The following is a 21,900-nucleotide window of genomic DNA, read 5'->3' on the forward strand; positions in this document are numbered from 1 at the left end:
AGTACTACAAGTTACTACTCGTATAGTAGTACTTATGTATTAATACAAGTTCTTAAGACACGTTACCTTGTGCGTCTTAGAGCCCCGTCTAACACTGAACTTGGCTGGGCATTGTGATGAGGTTTTCCAGAGTCTCTGCTATAATGACTACATGATCAGAAAACCAATAATAAATTATGTACTCGCCCTTAATGTTAATACCATGTTTATTCCAATCAACAATCTAAAAGACAATGCAGCTGTAGTTAGGAGAGATTGCATAATCTTACGACAAAAGAAAATAATTAGTAGTTTTTAAGTTTTTTTTGGAGTTTACTCCTTAAGAATCGATTTTCATACATAAGGCGCCTGGTATGATAAAAATGTGAGAAGTAAAATCTACTGATGAATGACCTCGTTACGTTTTCGCTTTGCGTCGTTGCATGCCCGGCAACTGTGATGCGCGATCATGCAACGTCGCTTTCTTTTAATTAACTTATTTTTCCTATTTAAGTTACCAAGGAAACCCTGATCCCTGTCTGTGATGTCTTTATTTCGCATCAGCTGACCGTGTAGTGTATAGACTATCACTCATATGTGCCAGTGCTACATAAAATATTGTTTACATTTATGATGAAGATGGAATTGATAAAAGATAGTTTTTTCAGTTTTTTAATGTGTGTAGACACAGAGTTCAATAAAAATATTAGTTGGAGACCTAGTCTACTTGAATTATGGGAATAAAATTTGTAGTTAAATGTCTATAATGACAAGAAAACTTTCACTTTTACCGTGGTTTCATAAAACCACACCATCTATCGTAAGAAATTCTTCTGGACTTTCTCTTTACTTATCATCATCATGTCAATGGACGTCCATTGCTGGACATTGGTCTATTGTTAGATTCTCATAACACGGTCTTGTGCTGATTGTGTCCAGCGGCTCCATGCGACTCGTTTCATGTCACCTTTCCACTTTGTTGTGTTTACCAACGCTGAATTCACCGGTGCGAGGTCACCATTGCAACACCTTGGGACGCCAACGTCCACTGGTTCTCCGAGCTATATGCCCCGCCGATTGCCACTTCAGCTTCGCGGCTCACTAAGCTATGTCGGTAATTCTGGTTCATCTACTAATCTTATTCCTGATTTGACCACATAGAGCTACTCCCAGCATTGCTCTCACCATCATCCGCTGAGTGATTCTGATCCTACTTATGAGACCCATCGTCAGCGAAGACATTTCGGAGGCATCAGTCATCACTGGCAACCCGTACTAGTCGAAGACTGGACTTCAGGAACTGAGGTATTTTGGACAGGTGACATGATGATGATGTGTCCGGAACGCTACCCATCCCAGTTGGAATTGGGGTTCACCTATCCTATTCTAGTTGATTTGATTTGATAAATGGGCTCTGTTCCATGCCTATTCACAAATAATTTGGAGGGGGTAATATTGTTGTGAAAGCACCTGTAACTATTGACACACGCGATCGAGCCTTCTGTACTAAATGACGTATTAATACGTGCTCGTATCACCCGCCGCCACCTATGACAGTTGCGATAAGCTGTAATATAATGAAAGTCACAACATAAATCACGCGAACATAATAATAGCCCAGTGAAACAATAGGGTTCGTTTATACTGCCCTAGTAGGCAGCTCAGTGCCTTATACATTTTATTGCATTACGTACTTTTTGAAAAAGATATATCATCGCGTGTCATTTTAAACCGACCATAAAAGAAGGAAGGCCCCGAGATTTTCTGTCTGTACTGTCTGTAGTAATAATTGTCGGTCCAAGCAGGTAACCTACCTGATGGGAAGTGGATCGCCTATAAACAGAGTAACACTTTCCAGGGTATGCGAGGAACACGTTTCGCAAAGTGCCGCCCTGTGTCCATCATTGGTGTTAAGCCTCATGCGCCTTTAATTACACCAGAAACCACTTCACACCGTGGGGCGGGACTTCTTTCACTGGAAATTTTGTACTCTTTAAGGATCTTTTTTTTAAATTCCTTGAATATATATAATTTTGGCGTGTGAACAAAAACAAAATGCTGTATTTTTTCTTTCCTACGTGTACCTATGTCTTTCGTAATCTTTAGTACTTCCTAATATATATCCGATACTTTTTGTTTCTAGATGGCTTTCCGAATCGAATGTGCCAACGCTCATATTTTAGGAGCTTGATCAAGAATTAACACTATTTAGAACATTGGCAATGTGTCTCAAAATTTTATGATTTTAATAAAAAATAAAATAACAGGTAGAACTTTATTAATTTCACATGAATTTATGAAGCATTAAATGTGTTTTTACAACAAGAAACATATTTTCATTAGTTGGCAGAGGCAGACAATTATTTATTATTGGTCCTGGCAATAAATCCCAAACTTTGAACTTGTCGGATGCGCCTCGTAAACCCGCTAAGGGCGTTCGTTATAACGTTTAATGTACCTTTGCTGACTACTTAGGGTTACCAGCAGGGTGATTACGTATCTCGTGACTTAAAAATAAACAAAAGTGACATTTGACAGCTGTGATTGCAAGATTTACGCCTGTCGCGAGATACGAGATACACCCTGCCGATAAGAGGTTTCCAATATGTCTGTAACTAGTGTTGCCGGCGTTCTTCGTCCGAGTTTATTACAGTTTCCCTGGGATAAAAGGCAGCCTATGTTACTCTACGTTCTTTTAACTAACGCTATGACAAAAATTTAGTTGATAGGTTTTTTATGGATTTAATATGTTACTGGATTGTTTAGTTAGGGCGTTAAGAATAGGGGTGTTATCGGTTAGACAATTTTGTGTATAGAATAAGGTTGTTTTTTAGTTGTTAAGTACTAACATAGGTTTAACTACATTGTTTTACTAACACGATATGGACAAATGTCCGAAATAAAGATTATTATTATTATTACTAAGAAAGGACAAACAAACAAACTCTCTATCACATTTATGATATCAGTAAGGATTTAGAATTTGTGCTCCGAAGTTATAGGTCGAAAATTAATAAAATGTACGAAATTCCTATAATTTTTATCAAATAAAATTGTTTAAATTCAATGGAATTCGCTTCGTCAGAAGACAAACTATGATAGTTTGTCTTCTGACGAAAACCACTTTCGCTTTTGTCTGGTGCACAAAAGCGAAAGTGGTAAAAGAACTTCTCAGAAGCTCCACATAAAACATCAAACGTCAAATAAAATCAGGGATGTATTTCCCTTCCCAGGGGTAAACTATATTCGCAGTAGGATCAGGTAGCCCTGACCGTACTCACACTCTCGGCCCCGTGACGGGATTCCGTACAATAACGTAACTTTTTATTAAATTAAACTTTTCCGTACTCGCCACTTTATTGCTCCGGCTGCCGTGGCTTACGGCGGCGCACACGTGATACATCTATCTAATATTTAACATCGTAAAATTTTATGGTTTTCAATAAATTTGTTAGAAAAATACGTGATGACCGAAGATGTTTTTACAAGTGTAAATGCGCTGCTCTCGTTTTTATCTAGCGATATTAAAACGGGAGAGAATTTTTTGTATTAATAAATATGAAATTCGCTTTCTAGCGACTTCATTCGCGTACAATTTCTGCAAAGTAAATTTTGGCCACATTCATCCACTATATTTATATCACCTCTCCCTAAATAGTGAAAGTGACGGAGACAGAACACGTACAGTATAGTTGCCGTATTTAAGATGTCATAGATGGAGTCAACATATTTTTTTCATGATGTTTTGCTGATGTTCGTTATCGAATGTCGTCAAAGCGCCCACATGATAAAGGTATTGCGTATGTATGTGCCAATTATTTCCGCAGCGAACATTTGTCAGACACACAGTTTTAGTTCTCCGGTAAAGGAATACTTTTGGAAACTCGCCACAGCGCAGTGGTTGACAATTTCGTTTGTGAGTAAACATTTTAATTACGAAAGTGTGCCTGTGTTTACGGTTGCACCGATATTGCTATTTTTCTAGTTCAGTTAAAATTATTGAGCTCGAGTGCCTAAAGTATATAAACTAAAGGATATTTTATATTTTATATTTACAAATGCAGAAAAACCGCAGGCCACAGCTAGTTAAAGTTACGCTGGAAAGGTAATAGTAAAGTATCTTTAATGACGAATATTACGCGAGAATAGCACAGGTTCATCACCCAGATAAAGATATGGAACACTGAATGAACTGAAAGCGAGCACAACTCGGCCGATATATCACTACCATTTACATTATTACGTCGGGGGCGTCTGGGCGCTGACGTCACGGCGGCTGAATCGCTGCCAACGACTCACGCGGCTTCTCCAAATGGACAATGATGACGTGTGGTAAAAAGGTATTCTGAAAACGATTGGCTTTGTGGCGGAGAGCCTACACGCGCCAAGAGGTTGGCCGCGGATTTGACCGCTTGATGCTCATATCACACAATGGGAAATTTATTTGTGACTATATGTGATTGCTGGCTTTAGAGCTGTCGTGATTGATATTCGTCTACAGTAAATATATAAACAGATCTTACTCAATCTTCTCTCGATGATGTACACGACTAGTTTCGAACGCCTTCAAGATTCGTGATCCAAACGCTTCAAACACAACCAGTTTTTCCGTAGAATCTTTTTGGGGTAACCAATAATGAAGAATCGGGATGCGCAACAACCACAATATGAAGTTACACGAAAGTGCGTTAATATCTATACTTATGATAAAAACTGTAACTGGGCGATTTCTGTACATTTAATATAGAAAACCAATAAATAGTTTTATAATTAAAATTGTTTATGTACCTGCAAATTCCTCTTTAAATTATTAAAATTGGATCGTTTAGAACTTACGACGGGTATAGAAATGCTAAAAGCAAGAAAAAAGCCAAGGGCCGCTCGGCCGCGTATTATATAGTTTGAAAATAAATAGTAGGTGGCGCTGCACTTAGGTTTTTGGTTTTTTAAGATATAAAAACCGATAACAACCGATTCGATGCAGGCGAAGTAGCGTGGATCACCTAGTAAGTTAATAAAAATAAAGTACTTTTTTATTGTAATAATTACCAAGCTCCATGCTACCAAGCAGGTGGTATGAAGCTGATGGTAAGTGGAAAACCAACCGAACAGATTAACACTTCGCAGAGGATGTAAGAAACACTTCCGTATGTGTTAAGCAACATGTATACTGACAACCACGCCCTTCAGACTGGAACACAGCATTGTAGCAATGCTGGCTTGGCGGCAGAAATGAGCATGGCGATAGTACTTCTCAAGACGAGCTCTGTCACAAAAAGCTCTTCTTCTACCTACTATTACCTTTCATTGAATACATGTGAGATCGACATCACAGTAACTATTAGAACTGATGCAGCAATAAGACTGAGTCCAGATTGACCACACAGTGCATAATATAATAGAGTAGTTTAGTATACAGTTTAGCGTAATAAATGATTACCTGCCATTGCACGCATGGGCGGCCCAAGTCAGAGATAGCATAAAAGAGATGCAGCAGTAAGACTGTGTCCGGACGGACTGCCTGGTCTAGTCTCACAGGTTTGGGAGGACATCCACCAATATGGTCTTCTAATAGCTACCCGCAATCAACAAATTTGTATGATATATATAAAATACACTGACGAACATTTCACGCTCTTACTCTAGGGTGTTTTTAAAGTCCTCAATGCAATTTGTATATTTTGGGTACAGAGCCCGGCTTAACAGACTCTACAGTCCATCTTTTTTATCATTTTTCAAAAGCAGGCACAGATGATACCTTTGCTAATCAATAACTGGCATAAATACGTATTATTATTATACAATGTGTGAATAAAAATCGAAATTTTACCTCACATGCTTTAGAGATACATTATTTGCTGTCTCTAAGACTTATATGTGAAACCGAAATACTCATACTTTTTTAGTAAACCACTGCCAAAGATCACTTTTTAAAATGAAGCGTAAGGAAAACTTTCTAAACTTAAGTGCATTCTGGTGTAACTCTCGGCCTAGTATGGTGATTAAAAGCAATCACCCCATCAGGCCAATATGCAAGAATGCACTCGGTAAAGTGGCAGTTCCTATTTCGGAAAAGTCATGGAAAAGTTTTTATCTAGTGGAAGGCTTCGGCCAGTTAGCACCCTACCGACTAAGCGATTTAGCATTCTGGTACGATGTCACGTAGAAACCGATTAGGGGTATCATACAACTGCTACAATCCTTATAGGTTGGCCCGCTACCGTCATAGATGGCATCAGCACCTACCAGCAGGTGGGATTGCAGTCAAGGACTAATAAAAAAAAAGTCACAAGACATTGCTGCGTGAATTGCTACGCTCCGTATATACCAGATAAACTGTAAAGTACATGGACTATACCATTCCTTCACTCCAAGATGTAATATTATATCTGCACTAGAATAATGTTTACGGTGGAAAAACATTAAGTCTTCTGTGACCTTGGTATTTTCACAGAGAGCTTCGAAGATTAAAGATTTAATACATAGCCTAGTGTTACTTACAGGCTTCACGCATATTTAAAGAGGAAGGATCAAGAAAATCATTATATCGACCCATTACCGGCCCACTACAGGGCTCGGGTCTCCTCCCACAATGAGAAGGGTTAAGGCCCTTCACCACGCTGGCCCAGTGCGGATTGGTGGACTCCACATACTTTGGAGAATTCTCAGGCATGCAGGTTTCCTCACGATGTCTTCCGTTCACCGTCGAAGCAAGGATTTTTTAATTACTTAAAACGCACATAACGAAAAGTTGGACTATAGCGTAGTCACCGCTTTACTATGCATTCACCGCTTCAAGAAAATGAGTTATATTAATTAACATAAATAAACATAATTCTTCTCCTTTTAAAAATAAAAACAGCTCGTAACATTTAATTCTGTTGTAAGTATAACAAAACAAACGGGTGGGCTTAACACAATAATTCCGCTCAATGTAAAGCTCATTTCGCTCATGGACGGAAACCATTAATTTTCATTTTGAATGTAGTAATAAAGAAGTGTTTTTGTTGATCTGCCTACAGTGACGTGCGACTGATGCTCTTTATGATAAGCAACCCCTTTGTAGAAAGCTTTCATTTCATATGGATCAAAAACATGGGCTGACCGATACAGTGCTGCGACATGCCTCATGTTACTATACGTTTGTGAACGGCGATGTACAAATAATTTTATAAACTAAAAAAAAAATAAAAACTACATATAAATGCAAAATTGAATTGAAGTCAATGAACATCAAGTTTTATTTGCTATGATCCTCGAGGGCCAGATAAATTTTAATAATTTCACGTTTTGTCATAATTAAATGAAACTAATCATGACTTTAACATTTGAAAACCATCTCTCAAAATGAATAGAATAGAATAGAATAGAAACACTTTATTGCAACACAACACAATAGAAGCAAAACAGTAATAGTACTTAGTGCTAGGGTGCAAAGGCGGCCTTATCACTAAAAGTGATCTTTTAAAGGCAACCTGAGCGTACGAAGCGAAGTTGATGATTTTTGTAACCGGTTTTACAAATCTACAAGATTATTAAAAATACAAAGCAATAAGTGCAAGCATCTAAACCACTATACCTCGAAGGTTTTTCATTAACTGTATCATAGGGACGGGCAGGCTGCCGTGGGAAACTTAATCTCTCGGAAATTTCGGAAATTTGTTTAACGGTGAAGGAAAACATCGTGAGGAAACCTGCATGCGTGCCGTGGATTGAACTTCCACAGAAAGGAAGTCTTATCAAAGCTTTTTTACAAGTCATTTTTCATCTGTAAAAGTACATAATAAGCAATCACCAAATTATAGAAGTAAGTAACAGGATAATTAACAACGTGATTTCTTTGATTTGATTTCGATTTATGGAGACTAAAAATGTATAATAATTATTAAACAAGTTTAAGCTCGACCTTCCTTATAAGCTTGGATCAAGAAGCTTGTGAAAGGTGACAGATAGCAATTAACTTTGGCAATTTATTATTTGTCACGAAAGTTTAATCAACATGAACTGCTCTGAAATAGAGCTTGAAATATTACTCTTCATGTTTAACAAAGCTTTCGGTAGTACTCTCATGAAATAAGTTTGCCGATTTTATTAAAATTGATCATTTGTAATCTATTTCGAGTGGCGTAGCTTAAGTGGCAGTGTTCCGAGGTTCTTAGCTTAATTGAGTCATCGTCTCATCTGAAAGATGTTCACGGTTGTCTCGTGGAATTTGTTGTGCCGCGTACCAACAGCTTCCTGCCATGAGACCTCCTTTACACACCCTATAGAATACAAAAATATAATTTCCAAGTACCTCACTGAGGCTAAGACCCTGTAATATTCGGAGCTTATGTCGTAAAACAACAAAACATTGGTTGCAGCTATGGTAGTTTATTTCGGACTGATTGTGGGCATGCCTACTACCTGTGACATATTATACAGGATACAACGCATTTACTCTAAGAAGATACATATACAGCAGACCCTGTTTCAAAACACACGTGACATCACACATCACTCGATCTACTATCAAAAGGTTGAAGATAGAAAGGTGAAACATTTGCATAATTAATATCATATTAATTTAATAATATAAACTATGATATTTATTTATTTGCATGTAAAATTGAATAGTTATACACATGGCGCACCCAGTGTGTGTATAGTCTAGTATTTTAATAAATTTACTAGTTTTATGAAATCTATACTCATATTATAAATGTCAAAGAGTGTTTCTCTGTTTATTTGTTTGTCCTTACTTTACGCCCTAACGAAACAACTTATCGACTTTATTTTTAGCATAGGGTTAGGGATTTTAATCGTAACTGCGTATCACGGAATTGTGAATAGAATATAAAAGCTGTTGAACGTTCTGTAGACTCCATCGTTCGACTTGTTGACAATCCCAAATTGACTTGCAGCTTCGAGTCCCTAGGGCATCGATGGATCGTCCGGGAAGTATACAACAAGTTCCCCGGGTCTAACAAAGCCAACAAGGGACAAACCGTAGAGGTTTTTAATTCGGGTATACCCTTTTTACAGGGTGAGTCTCACAAAACCTCTGTCCTGCCCAAGGGTCAGAGATAGCTTTTCCACCACGCGAAGAAAAGCTTTCCGTTAACTCGTTTTATCGACTTTATATAGCTTAGCGGCACGTCTTTGTCGATAGGTTTACTAACCTAATGGGCGAAGCCTCCCACAAGACCAGAGAAAATTCAATAATTATAAACGTTGCCCCAGGACCTCCCACATAAGAGCACAACCCTCACCGCTGCGTAAGGGAGGTCGTCAAAAAATTTTCACAACCACTGTATTGCATTGCATTATATACAAGAATCTGAACAGTGCAATTTGTAATTAATTCCATCTTTACACTCCACACCAAGCAGATCTTCCGCAGACACCGGAGCCTCCTCAGAAAATGTTGACTTAACAATGAAATTTACAATGGCAATTGTTCATAGAACCTCGTCTGTTTCATTCGGTGAGAATCCTTCATGGAATCTACAACTAGGTACTGCAATTCAAGATCTAAAAGGTATCCTTTTAAGTTTTTGCCACTTGCACCCACAGTGCCGACAAAAAAACTACTATGACTTGTTTATTTTGCTCGTTGCACTGACCGAATCATTTTATACCTAACCTTTTTCACCTTCTGAAGATTAGAATAATATAAAGAAAATTAAAATGTTTGTTTGTAATGTTAATCAAAAACACTAACTACTCAATGTATACGAAAGCACATACAGTATAGTATGTATGACGACCTCCAGGGCACAGCGGTGAATGCTGAGATTTTAAGTTGGAGGTCCAGAGATCGATCGTGCGATCTATAAAATTGGTCCGAGAGAGTCATTAAGAGATAAATTTAAAGATGTTAAGATAATGACAGGTTTTAGCCAATATATATTTGAAAATTTAAAGTATGTTCACCAAAATATATCTAAATTTAAGAGAAAATGTGACTGCAATGGTTTGAACATTAGAAGCAAAAATAAACTTGCAGTGCAATATACTAGACTACATAAAATAAGTAATTCATTTAAAGGAAATTGTATACTATTTTACAATAAATTACCAGTTGATATCTTGGAGATCTATCTTTGAAAAAGTTCAAAGTTTGTATTAAACGTAAGCTTATAGAAAAGTCCTATTATAGTATTGAGTACTACGTTAACGATAAAAATGCTTGGGTGTAAATTATTGCTCTAACCAGGTTGCTTCTTTAATAGTTTTTAAGTGACAATGTGAGATGGTGCCAGGGCGCGTTTGAAACCCTCGTGGTTTTAGTTTTAAGTTGACGAATTTATTTATTGCCATCAACTCACTCCTATGCCATCTTTTACATGTCATGTACGCATCAAAAGTGTCATCTATGTGCCTATTTGAATAAAGAAATATTTGACTTTGACTTTTGAATTTTGATCCTTGGCAGGAACAATTTGGCAGTTCTTAATTTCTGACTTATCTCTGGAAAAAGGATCTTAGACTACAACATCACTTGGTTGGTGAAATTGCAGAAAACGGCTGACTTGTAGTGGAATAAAAAAGGAAAAAAAATCAATAACAATTTCTTAATTTTGTTTCCCGTATGATTATTTCAGCAAGCAGGTGGCCCTGATGGGTGCTGGTTTCAACTGTTTGTCTCGCTATAACTTGATAAAGACCCATTTTAGCAGTTATGAGGAAAATTAGAAAATCCCCGAAGGAATAGAGCGTTTGGTGACAGAGATCATCGGGGAAAGTACTACGTGCGTGCTTATTTCGGCCGAAAGATAACATTGGAGTAAAGCGCATGGCCTTAACGTAAATCCAAAAAAAACTCAAGCTATTGTTATTGGCAGTCGAAGGCAGATTTCAAAGATTGACTGGTTTTCCCTCCCCCCCCATTGAGTTTGATAGTGTCACAGTCCCATACTGTGAAAATGTAAAAAACTTGGGCATTTATCTTGACCGAACCTTAAGTTGGACGTACTATATTAATGAGATCAGCAGAAAAACATTTGCAACTCTAGGCTCTTTGCGTCGTCTTCGGTATTTACTTCCGGTACCTACCAAAATTATGCTCGCACAGACCCTACTCCTTCCCATTCTTGACTACGCTGACGCAAGCTATGTTAACTTAACTGAAGATCAGTTAAATAAACTTGAGAGACTCCAGAATTCTAGCATTCGTTTCATATTATACACTATTTTAAGTACTGAGTTTGGCTTTGTTTAGCCCGTAAGTTGGGGTAGTTTTGTAATTTTAAATATTTACAAGTAACTTTTAGCGTAATTATGTTTTTTAGAGCGGACAACCTCCCTCTAAAATTTCTTTCAATATTAAAAATATACCTCCATTGTGATTTATGATGTAGAAAGAAGAGAAATTGATCGTAAAGTATATGAACAACCTAACATATTAATTCATTTCAATTATGGGGTAGTCGTTTGCTAATTCGACGATTTTAAACTAAATCTGTAATTTGTAAAAGATATGTAAGAAATGTATAATAATGTATGTTTTAAAATTCCCGCCATAAAATCGAGGTTACCTTAGAGGGCGCTGGCAAGTTAAGTAAAAAATGTATCGCCCATGTGCAGTGTTTTCGATGATATTTAAATAACTAACTTAAGACATTTGGTTTATTTCATTAAATAAAAATATTCTTTCATATTTGGGTTGCGCAAATATGATCATATTTCTCAATGTCGGTCTCGTCTCAAGTGGTTACCTATCAGACGTCGCCGGAATTTGCACATTGTTTCTATTCTGTACTGTGTTTTATTTCATCTTTCTACTCCTCTTTACCTGAAAGAGAGGTTTCAATTTGTAGGACTCCTCGATTAGGACCTTCAAGAAACTAGTGAAGGATCATTATTTGTCTTTTTCAGCCGAACATCGCTAAAGCGGATCATTTTAAATGTGTAATTTTAATGTTATATGTGTTATATGTTATATATTTTATTGGTATTTATATGTAAAAGATATATATATTATAGTTATATTTATATATATATATATATATATATATATATTATTTATATATTTGTATAATTTAAAATCTTATTTATTGCACCACTTACCTCTTTTCTATGTTTTTTCCTTTTACGCCATTGGTTGCCTGGAAGAAATCGCTATGTAGCGATAAGGCCACCAAATAGTACTCTCTTTATATGTATTTATATCTTAGTACCTCTTTGGTGTACAATAAAAGTGTATTCATTCATTCATTCATTCATTGTTGCTGAATTCATTCAATACTGAGTTCCGATGTGAAGGGCGTGGTTGCCGGTGTAGTTACACAGACACGAGGTTTCTACGCCTCGGGTTGTTGGACACAATGGATGTGTTCCTTACACGCCCTGCTACGTATTGCTCTGTTTACAGGCGATGGAGTTCCACCTACCACCAGGTGGTCCATCTGCTTTGTCCACCAGTTATATCTAGAAATAAATAAAAAAAATAATCTAGAAATTGGTAACTTTGTATGTGATTTTCCCCCTTGAGTGTAGTTGGAATAAACGAAGTTCTTTAGGTGATTCGAATTTCAAAAAAGCTGAGTGTCAGACTTGAGCCAGTATGACGCGGGAACGTGGTAGCGCCGCGTCCGCCCGAGCGCCGCCAGTTACGTGCGGAGAGAGCGTGCGAGCCGACGCCGCTGCCCGACACCGCGTCACCGAGCCGCGCGCCCACGAGCTGGCGCGGGAAAACTTTCACGAGAAAACTAAAACTGTATTACAGCTTACACGCCGAAACAGTATCTGTTATCTATTACTGTTTCTATTACAATTACAAGTTACCATATAATCAATCTGACACTTATTACAGTTTATGACATAGTGTTGTTATTTAGTGCGGCGTTCTGACGACGTATTTCGGCAGTTATGATAACAATGTGTAGTTACGACTGTGAATTGATAATTAATTATTGAAGAGTATTTGTTTTGTCACCGCGTCGTTTTGATTGATGAATACGTAAGTGCCCATTTACTATCTTCATTTGCATAATTTATGTATGAGTGGAGTTTTTTTTTTTTAGTTTTAAACTATTGGAAGAAAATCGATCACTCGTAAAATAGCTGTAGGTACTTATAAAACATTTGGTTTGAATTACATCACACATTACAAAGAAAACGGATTGTTGTTACGTTCAAGAATAAATTTATTGCGATCATCATTAGTAGGTTTTATAATATTTACTTTTGTGATGTTTTATAAATATTATAAAAAAAGTCCTAATCGACGGTAAATGTAACAACTCCTTTTGAAAGGGCATGTATTTTTTATAATTGATGTTACACAATAGTTAAAGTACATGAAAAGTTTGATATGTTTGTAACTCAATCATGATAAAAAGGCTGCAAATATATAATATTGAAGGAATAAAATTAATACAATTTTTGCCCTATACCTTCAATCCCATATTAATATATTGCAAAACTGTAATTGTACGCAAAATAAGTCACGCGGTATCAGTAATATAAATGTAAACGATAAAAAATGATTAACATCCCATGATACTTACTCTTAGTCCGCCGAGAAAAAGAATCATTTTTCCAACCGACGAAATACATTGAGAAAAAATTATAGTAAACAAGAAACCTTGGCAGAGTTTCAACCACGGCATTTTGAAAAGTATGAATTATAATCGAAATTCGATAATTTAAAAGAAATCTATGTGTAACATTGCGGTCGCTCATCTGGTTTTATTTTATTACTCCGATACATTATTATTCATGAATTTTATTCATAATAGAAATATTCGTATATTTTTAGCAAAAATACATATAAATAGCAATATACATAATATTATAAACTAGAAATCTAGTTTTTTAAAGAAAATAGATTTGATTGTATTATTTATCGAATCTAGACGCACCGGTCGGCCGTGAAACCATTGAAATGAAAAGTTTATTTAACACCAATGAAGACATTATCGGGCCACTGAATAAACTTGGATCACGCGAATCGCTTCGTGAAAAATTTAAACAAATAGGTATTCTTACAGTAGCTTCGCAATACATTTATAGTAATATAGTCTTTGTGAGGCAAAATATTACTCTTTATAAATCAAAAGCTGAAATTAACAATCGACTTACCAGAAACGGTCATAAATTGGTGATATCTGCATATCGTCTGCGAAAGGTGCAGAACTCCTTTCTTGGGTTGAGTATACGCTTTTACAACATGATTCCTAAGGAAATTCTTGACCTACCAATGCATACATTTAAAAAATGTGTAAAAACGCATCTAGTACAGCGAGGTTACTATACATTTGATGAATTCCTCAATGACAAGGTAGAATGGAAGCAGCCAGCCTCGCTCTCATCTCCCGCAAGATAGCAAAATGATTGTAAATGTTGATGTTGGAAAAGAGCAACTACTGAGTTTCTTGCCGGCTCTTCTCGGTAGAATCTGCTTTCCGAACCGGTGGTAGAGTCACACAAACATGCATACTTGACGTTTCAAAAGTGCTTATAAAGTAGGCCTACTTGAAATAAATGAATTTGAATTTGAATTTGAATTTGAATAAATGCGCAGCAACGACTCATTACACAAGAACGTATATTATATGAAAATTCAAAAAAAATATTATTCAAAATTCATTTATTTCAAGTAGGCCGAGTTTTTAAGCAGTTTAGAAAAGTCAAGTCTGTCTGTTTGTACTAGCACTGTACACCGGTTCGGAAGGCAGATTCCACCGAGAGGAGCCGGCCAAAAACTCATTTGCTCGATTGCTCTTTTTCAACATCATTTTACAGTTTACAATAATTCAAATTTTCTATCTTGTGAGAGATGACGACGATTTATTAAATGTGTTTTAACACATTGTTTAAACTTATGCAATTCGCAGGTCCAAAATTACCTTGGGAATCATATTATAAGAGCATATACTCAATCCAACAAATTACTTATGCACCTTTCGCAAAAGATATGCAAAATAAGATCCCGTTAGGCATCACACTATGAAATAAATAGAAACCGAATACCTATCTGATAAAAGTCTTACTTCTTAAAGTGATCGTCTTATGAAGATTGAATTGTGTTTACATCTGTATCGAGAGAATGCAACTTTTCTGGCCGATTCCAGCATCTTCCAAACAGGCTGTGAACTTAAACTACGTACTCGTACCTACTACAATATCGGTAACTTGACATTGCGCCATTTTGCTGCTGGATTAATCACAAAACATATCGATGTCGATAAAATGTAGTTTAAGTCACAATGCCTAAGACAAGTGGGTCACCTGAAACGAATTTGAACACACAGGCTGTTAAAATTATAAGCTGGATGACCAAAAGGTAGAATAAAAACAGCTTCGGCATTCAATAATCGGAATCTACGTTTGTAACGAAGAACGCAGTTGTAACGTAGGCTCCTGAAAAACGGAATAACGAAAACTTTATACTAGTTATTACAACGGACAGTAATCTTAACTTACATTTTATAGTATTAATACTTTTCCTGACCTAAAAGTGGCTACTTACAAAAAGAATGTTACTTAAGTACCTGCTGTCGATTTTAACTAGATTTTTAAGCCTTTACAAACTTTTATCCTTCTGAATATATTTCAATCATAGAAATCTTAATATCATTGCATTGTACACTCTTCGCCTATGTTCTTGATGCCCTCAGTAGTTTAAGTTGTAGAATCCGTACTAATACCTATTATAAATGCGAACGTGTGTGTTGAATCGGTGGAAGCGCAGTGGATAGAAGCTCGACTTCACTTTATGGGGGGCCGAGTTCATTCGGGGGCAACATCGTGAGGAAACCTGCAATCCTTAGAGTTCTACATAATCTCAAAGATGTGTGGAGTCCACCAATCCGCACTGGGCCAGCGTGATGCACCACGGCCTTTACTTCTTCTCATTGTGGGAGGAGACCCTTGCCCCGTAATGGGTTGATATGATGAATGTGTGCTTGTTCGCATATACTTCCTTAACACAATAACAAAAACCAATAAACATCATATTTGGCATAGATTTATTTGGAAGGACGGAAGTGGTTTAGGAAAACAAGCGGTAGTCTCGGGTTTCGTAAAAAGCTGTAATAAACGCGGACAAAGAACGCGGGCACCTGCTGGTACTAAATATTGATATCAACTTGTCTGATGTAACAACGTCATGCAGAGAACAGGCCAATAAATTGAATGTAATGTTTTTTGAATATTTATGCCGATCACAGCATCGATTGACAAACGAATGCATAAGTTGTATTATAAGTTTATAGAAAAAAGATTCAATCTGTTCATAATATTGCATAGTAGGTAGCGAGGTTCTTTTTTATGTAAACATTTTAGGAACAAATATATTTGAAGGCAGTGTGAGTCGGCGATTCGTAAAAATGTTTCCTAACGCAGCTGAGGTGCATATGTCAAAGGTGTTCAAAAAAATCAATGTTGAAGAGCAATATTTAAGTACCGAGGTAACATTAAAATGATCTCCGTCTAAATCTAAATGTTGGATATGAATCGACAAACAAGATTACAGACTAAAAAATAGTTTCCTCAAGTGTCAAACAAATCCATTAAATCCGTGCGACAAGCCAACGGCCTTGTGCTTTGCGTTTTGCGAACTGCCCCGAGGCTGTTTGCTGTAATAATAATAATAATCTGTATTTTGAACTAGCTTGGGCCGCGACCTCAACCGCGAACATTTGTCGGTCAATAGTATCGTATGCCACAGATTTTCATCTATAATCTGTAACGTGAAAGAAGTACAAAAAAACAAACAAACGCATTTACACATTAAAGATTAAAGGTATTGAAGCATTAAAATATAACTAAGGATAAAATATTTCTCTTCTGCGTGTAGAAACCCCTTCGCATTTTCGGATATTATATCCCACTGCATTGTGGTTCATATTTATTTATCAGGAACAACGTAATAATATGATGAGACGATATCACAGAGGCAAGGACTTCGACTATACTATCCGGGGGGCAAGTTCGAATCCCAGCACACACCTCTAACTTTTCTAGGTTATTTGCCTTTTAAGGAATAAAAATATCACTTGCATCGACGTTGAAGGAAAAAATTGTGAGGAAACTTGGACTCCACACTATTCTCATTGTGGGAGACCCGTTCCCTTTAGTAGGATGATGTGATGTTGAATAATGAGAATTAAAATAAATAATTAAGTTACTGGCTATAATTTTAGTAGTTTCGCGGCAATAAGCTTTGCCCAATGTCAATCTTGTTCTTAGGTGTCTCTACACACGACCGTCCAGTGTCAAGGACGGGGCCGCGCCGTAATCTGTCAAAAATAAATACTACCGAACTGTGACATTTGACCCCGCATATCTCTAGCCACGTGCTTTACCATATTGGGTACCGAGATTTCGCGTGCGAAATGATATTCTGAGACGCTAACTTTGTCACATCATGCAGTCTTATGGACAAAAAGTTTTTTTTATTTCACTACAACTAAGCCCTCGACTGCAATCTTATGTTATGATGCAGTCTAATGTGGTAAAGAACCAACCTGTTAGGGGCATGGCAGTGATATTAAACCCATAGCGACCCTAAGCGACATAAACTATCTCTATGAAAGAATCACGTAAACCCGTCGCTGTGTTGCTGCGTGAACAAGGCACATCAAAAACTCTGATTTACAAAATACTAGCGTACCCAACCCGCTTCGCCGGGCTAGATTTTGCTTTATTTTATTTAAACAATAAAATTACATCATTAAATTTTTAATTTAAGTCTCATAATATAATAAATCATATTTTCTCTATTCGTATTCATTCTTTTCTCGAGCGGGTGAAGACCATTATCTACACCCATGTACACCCAACAATAGAATATCATCATAGTAAATAAAAGCTGTATTTGACAGTTTGACATTTCAAAAATATGAGTACTCCGATCGTCACCAAACTTTACAGGATTACTTGCCAGGTCAATCGGCTGGACCGATCTCCATGAAACTTTAAGGGAATCTCCGCCCTTAAAGTTTCATGGAGATCGGTCCAGCCGTTTCGGAGCCTATACGGAGCCATACCCACACACTTTCTCTTTTATATTATAAAATAATAAACGATTTTCCCAAAGTGTAACTGTAATACTTTTTGTTATGCATATTGTATTTTCTTATTGAACTTATACTCTTTTAGCTTATGTTTTTCTGTTTTTCTGATTTATTATAGAAGCTGCGCTGTGTTTGCTAGTGGCGGAACTAGGACAAAAATTTACACAAATCAACAAATTTTAATTGAAAAAAATCAACATAAATGGCAAACCTCCACAGAGTCCTATTAAACACATTTGCAGCGCTTCCTTGTAGCTAAAACTAACCTAAATCCTTTAGCATATCTACAATTTTTTTATTTAGGAACTAAGGAAACATAAAAAAAACTGTTTAATTTTATGGAAAAATGGTAACAAACGCACTCAAAACCTCTAACGCCAAACGCATATTATAGCTTCTGCGTTCATGGGGAAAAGTATTAGGTTGTGTGCACTCATATTCATGAATATTCATTATTCTGAGGTACATCTTCTCGCACATTAAAAACAAGTCATTGTCGCTAATATAGCACGTATTGCTAATAATAATTACGGGTGATCAAGATAAAAGTCATTTTTGACACATAAAGATAATGTGGTCAAACTGGTTTAGTAATTTTTTGTACATACGTGAATATAACGGTCATTCGTAATCTTGGCATTTATATCAAGTTTTAGTTTTGAACGTGTTTAAGGATATTCTTTTATTATAGAACTAGCCGTTTACCCACGACTTTGTCTGAGAACGTCAGGTAAATGTTTCCAATAAAGTACTACGAGAAATACTCGGAAAAACCATCTCTGTCGCCTCGCTCACGTTTTATAACATTTTCACTTTGCTCGGCTCCTTAGATTCGTAGCATGATGTAAATATATATATAAGAGATGAATAGCTTCTCAAAAGTGTGCTATCAAACGCTACATTTTCAAAACCGACAGAAACTTCGCGTGGAACGCTAACTTCTAACAAAAAAAACATATTATTTAGCTTCATTATTAGTACTAGCAGTTCACTGCAACTTCGATCGCGTAGTAATTTCGGTAAAGCAGATTAGGCATCGGAACCGTCTCCTTCTATTCGCAGTCGGTTAGAGACCATGAAATCGAACGGAGGATGCTATTAATCAGCTGAAATAAAAAAACAAAATGAATATTCCTACTTAAGTTTTTTTATAGTTTGGTAAAACACAATTTAAAAGTTAAACGGTCTGCAAAACATGCGGTTTGGTAAGTCACAATTGATTAATTGACAGGCGAGACCTTACTAACAAAAAGTTCAAAGGTGCTGTGAAGTCAAGCGTCGACGCGAATTTTCGCCGATGTTATATTTCTTCGAGAAATCGTTGTTTGTTGTTTATTCCCATTAGGCCTACTTCACAAGCCCTTTTAAAGCTTCAATTTTAATCGTTTGTAGTGACTCTACCAACAGTTCTGAAGGCAGATTTTACAAAGAAAAGACCTGAAGAGATTCAGCATTTTTTTTTTTTATAAATGCCCAACTAATGGAAATACGTTTTCCCATGTTATACTATCTGACGCAGACGACGTAGATGTGCACACCACTGAGAGGATTTTTTATATCATAAAGTCTGTCTGTTCGTAGTTCACCTAAAATTATCATCAGTAACTTAATCATAATTTTATAGTTACTTTATATTTATATTTTAGTAACTTTTATTTCTTAATCATTGTTTATTTTTTTATAATTAGTCACTTTAGTATGTAGAGTAGTTAAACATAGTTCTAATTTTAATTATAACTTCTTTTATAATAATAATTTAGTTTTTTCCGTTTGTAACTTTTTCCGCTTTTGTTGTTGTTCTTTTTATTCGTTTTTATTGATTCTCTTTGAAAATTGTTAGTTCATAAGCGAAATTAGCATGTAGTGTTTACCTTTCAATGGTTTTGCATACTCTGTGTAATGTATATATATATGATAAGTATATTATATTATTTTTATTTATGTGAAATCGCTGGTAGACCCAATATATAAATAAATAAATAAACCCACCAACGGTTTGGAAGGCAGATTTTACCGAAAGAAGACCGAAATAAATTCAGCTATTGTTTCTATAAATCAACAGCTTATAATTTAACAGCATTTATCATTAGTCTATCGTTTGTGTTGATGGCAGCGGAGCTTCTAAACAGCGGACACGGAACGAATTAATCTTTTTCATATCCCTTTCATAGCCCGTACTGGAGGGTTTAAACCCTAAATCGTATTCCACGCTGCCCTATGAAAGAGAGGGCCCATGCACAGCTGACGCTACTCATAAGCCACGGCTGACAATTATATATTTCACGTATATTATAACAGTAAACGGAAGCGGTGATAGCCTAGTGGATGGGACTTCAGCTTTACTTTCGGGGGGTCGAGTTCGAACCCCGGCACGCACCTCTAACTTTTCTAACATTAATGTGTGTTTTAAGATTTCAATCTCACTCGCTTTAACGTGAAGGAAAACATCGCTAATAACCTGCATGCCTGAGAGTTCTACAAAATGTTATAAAAGACGTGCGAAGTCCAATCCGTACCTGGCTAAGCCCTTCACATCCTGAAACGATATCCGTGCTCTGTAATGGGCTTGATGATGAGGATGTACATTACCGTAGGTGAAACGTCTTTGATAAACTGATGATGGCAATGGGTGATGTAACCGTGAGTGACATGACGGTCTTTAGAAGCAATGACATTGTTACGGCTCAATAAACGAAGGAGTCATTGTCCTGACGGGCAATAACGTAAATAAAGTATACACAAAAGTAAGTAGAGAGATGACACGGAAAAATATGCGTGTTGTTGGCAAAGTTTACAAGTGAGACACGTTATTTATGACATCTGCCTGCGGGCCCGGCTGGGCGGGACACATTCAAAACAACTCGTCCAAACTTGTACGAACTGTGTGTCTGTCCTCCGAGTAAAATAGAAGTTTACTTTCGCATACTTGATAAAACATTCCTACTATCCGGTCAGCCTATTACAATAGCGAAAGTATGCTCGTTTGCCTTCCTAAGCAACGACTCAATTAGATTTTTGCCATCGAATTATTTGAAAGGGCGTAGAGTAACATACGAGAGTAAAAACGTAAAAAACGCATTAACCATGTATCTAGTTAACTTATAATGTCAAAACCTCTGGTTGTGAAGACAAGAATATTGGTGGTCATAACTTTTGGCATCAAAGGATGGTTGTTAGCTGTCTGATAACAAAACTACGGGCGAACGAGAGAGATATCTATGCTCGGAGGATCTCATCAAGATCAAGTGACCGACTTAGCTTTACGATTTGTGCAATTAGAGTGTTGACGAGCAGGGCAAATAGCACGGAGAAGTGGTACATATTGGGGCACCCAGCGCCCATGGTAATACCGCACTGAAAACACTCGGCGACAATTCTTAGACAATGAAGTTATAACTAGCAGCTCGATTATTATAAAAATAAATCATAAACCAAACCAAAATAAAAAGATACTGAAAACTAAAAGATCCTAAATATGCACATCTGAATATGGCATTGTGTTCGTGTCCGGAGGTTGCAGAGGTGGTGTGCACATACTCGCGCTAATGCCGTCTAATTATTTAAATCTGTCTGCATGCCCCGCATTGTGCGCCGCGCTCGCTGCCAGGGGATAACGGCCATTACTGTAGCCTTGGTACAGGATTTACTTGCTCGCAATCGAGGAGTCGTGTTCTAGCATTAAACTTTGTACCGTCAAAGTAAAACGGACCTATCGTCACTCAATTTAGAGTCGCAAATCCTTTTTTCAAAAATTTCACCTTTCGCCTTATTCTAAGCTTATAGAAAAAACGACACTAACAAAAGAAAAAAGGCATTTAATACATTGAGAGTTTTATTATAACGCATTATCTGCTAATTATCTCATTATCGGACAAATTAGTTTCACTCAACATTAAAATTTGCGATTTTTGTACAA

General features: G+C 36.7%; 1 protein-coding gene across 1 annotated transcript in view; it reads left to right on the forward strand.

Moving 5' to 3' along the window:
* The first annotated feature begins 12,561 nt into the window (after positions 1-12,561).
* The window catches only part of LOC120637766 (FMRFamide receptor), a 137,462-nt gene continuing 128,123 nt past the window's right edge, over positions 12,562-21,900 (forward strand). The window contains exon 1 of the mRNA XM_039909776.1: positions 12,562-12,922. The gene's annotated coding sequence lies outside the window, so the exon portion shown is untranslated. The remainder of the gene's footprint in view (positions 12,923-21,900) is intronic.

The sequence above is a fragment of the Pararge aegeria genome, chromosome 4 (assembly GCF_905163445.1).
Source record: "Pararge aegeria chromosome 4, ilParAegt1.1, whole genome shotgun sequence".
NCBI lineage: Eukaryota > Metazoa > Arthropoda > Insecta > Lepidoptera > Nymphalidae > Pararge > Pararge aegeria.